We start from the raw sequence: 3055 nt of genomic DNA on the forward strand, positions 1-3055 counted from the left end.
ATAATCAAATAATTCTGAAACAATTTCATTAATTTGAAAACATAACCAATGTATGTTAATATGAACATCATATCATAAACATAAAGTCTCCCACTAAAATCAAGATCACATCTTAATATACTTAATACCCATGGCTGCAGTACGACTCTCATACTTAGGCCACAGAAGAGGCTTGGTCAATGGATCAACAACATTTGCATCCATTGAGACTATGCTATGGTGCTTTGCTTGGAACTCTTCCAACCCACCACTCTTCATTAAGACAAAAGATGAAACCAACCCGTTATCGAAAATCACCTTTGCCATTATGAAAATTTGGCATCGCTGCAACCACTTACAACAAGCTCATAAATTCCTCCATAGACCAAGAATTTATCCTTAGTATTTCTCAAATACTTGAGGATATTCTTGATTGTTGTCCAGTGACTTTCACCTGGATCAGGTTGGTATCGACTCGTCATGCTCAAAGCACATGCAACATATGGACGAGTACAGAGCATAGCATACATGATAGACCCTATAGCAGAAGTATATGGGATTCTACTCATTCGCTCTCGCTCATCGTGTGTCGAAGAACACTGAGTCTTTCTAAGAGTTATGCCATGAGACAATGGCAAAAAGCCTTTCTTGGAATCATGCATCTTGAATCTATGTAAGACCTTATTGACAAAGCGTCTTGACATAATCCAATAGTCTTATTCAATCTATCTCTATAGATTCTTATTCCAAGAGTATATACAGCCTTTTCCATGTCTTTCTTTGAGAAACAACCCCAATAAGTTGTATGTTTTCTACATACAACTCCAACAAAACAACTGCGCTCCCACTAGTCTTCTTGTAAATGCAAGGTTCTTCTTCATTTCTAATCCAATCAAACTCTTTGATTGCCTCATTAAAACGAAGATTCCAACTCCAAGATGCTTGTTTCAAGCCATATATCGGAGCCAGGGCCGATCATAGCTTCCTCAAAGGACGTAGGTTCATCACTCTATATTATCAATAGATCATGATGATCTGTCACCCAAACCCCATATCTAACAGGTTCGTGACGTGTCCTTTCAGACCTACGTATATCAGGTTCCACAGGTGTAGATACTACGACTCTTCGTAAATCTAATTGATCATCTTCCTGAGAGGATGAAACAATTTCCTGTGTTTCTCGAACTTCTTCGAGTTGTATTTTACTCCCACTGTTTTTTCTAGAAAGAATTTCTCTCTCAAGAAAAACGCCACTATGAGCAACAAACACTTTGTTCTCGGTGGGATAGTAAAAGTAATAACCTTTAGTTTCTTTAGGACAACCAATGAAGTAGCATTCACCAGATTTAGGTCCAAACTTATCAGTAAACATACGTTTGACATAAGCATTAGAACCTCAAATTATCAGAAAAGACAGATTTGGAACCTTTCCAGTCCACATCTCATATGGAGTCTTCTCAACTAATTTTGACGGACATCTATTCAGCGTAAACGCAGACGTTTCTAGAGCGTATCCCCAAAAAGATGGTGGAAGATCTAATGAAACATAAGTCTGTATCTTTTGAAAAGTTCAAAGAATTTCAGAATGAAGTACAAAATCAGCTTGACAAGAAAATAAAAGCTCTTCGACCTGATCGAGGTGGAGAATATTTGAGTTAAGCTTTTAATGATCATCTGAGAGAATGTGGAATTGTTTCACAACTCACTCCTCCAGGAACACCACAATGGAATGGTGTGTCCGAAATCATCCTCTACATCCATGTCTGAAAATCATCCTCTACATCCATTTCAATGCCGTCCTCCGGTAAAGTAGCATTAATTGCGTCCAACTCCATCTCAACATCCTCTTCTAAAGCCTCCTGATCCTCTGTTACCCCTTCAATCATGTGTAACCCCTTGTCCTTCTCAAGAGAGTCCACTCTCACCTCTGTTCCTTTTGCTTGCATTTTAGCCAATTATAACTGGAACTCGATAGAAGGTAGCATCGAGTCCTCCTCTCCCATGGCCTTGATCTCACCCTATTCTCGAGTTTCCTCCCGTGAACCACTCAGAGAATGATGCGCTCTTGTCTGTTCTGAGGAGGGCTTCTTTTGTCCTTCTTGAGAGCCATTTCTCGCATCTTCTCTGCGAGCAGAGTTGTACCGCGAACCCTCACCATCTCCTCTGTAGTGTCCATTATAATTAGGATACCTTCTGTGTACTTTCTCAGCCACCTTTACTTTAGAGTCTTGTGCTTCACTCATCTTCCCTTTGCCCTTCCCGTAATAGTCCCGCCCATCTTGTTCTTTGTTCTGTTGACTCGCATTACCATTGATGACTACGCCTTTGTAACTCCTAGCTCTGTCGTCGTGTCTTACCCCATCTGGCCATCCCCCATTGCCCTCTCTGATCTCCTGCTTTCTCTCCGGACTAGCCTTTGTATTCTTCTTCTCTAGCGGACACTTCTCTTCCTTATGACACAGGCTAGAACAAAGCTGGCAATAACCAAATAGTTTTTCATATCGCAAAGAGATCGCCACCTCCTCACCATCATAAAACTCCACTCCTTTGAAATCCACAGTAGTTTCAAAGCATAGCTCTTGGAACGCATTAATCACCACCTGGATTTGCATATGAACCAAATCCACTGCCACAGTTCTTCCAATAGCGTTCCCTTTCGAAAGTGGGAACCATCCTGAACTCCAGCGGAATTCCGATGATACGAGTCCAAAACATTATCTCGGAAGGAAAGAGCTTTGACTGCTTTGGCTGCCACCGTGCCAAGGAGAGCATCCAATAGTCGAAGTGGAAAGGCTGCAGCTTCAACACCGCATCAATGTCTTCCTCCGTTTTGAAATCAAATTGGAATTTACCAAATCCCAAGTCAGTACCAGTAACCCGTTCCTCCAGCTTCCAGATCTTTGGGAGGTTTAAGAACAACTCCTTCATGTCTTGCTCCTCCGGGTTCATACACCTCCCAATCAGAGTTTTGGACTAGGTTTTGATTAGCGCGGAGTTGTCGAAATGCGCCACCGAGATCTTCAGTCTCTTCCGGGAACTCTCACCGCTCTTCATTTCCTCTCCATGGCTTAACAAC

Source organism: Brassica oleracea, chromosome C2 (assembly GCF_000695525.1).
Source record: "Brassica oleracea var. oleracea cultivar TO1000 chromosome C2, BOL, whole genome shotgun sequence".
Lineage (NCBI taxonomy): Eukaryota > Viridiplantae > Streptophyta > Magnoliopsida > Brassicales > Brassicaceae > Brassica > Brassica oleracea.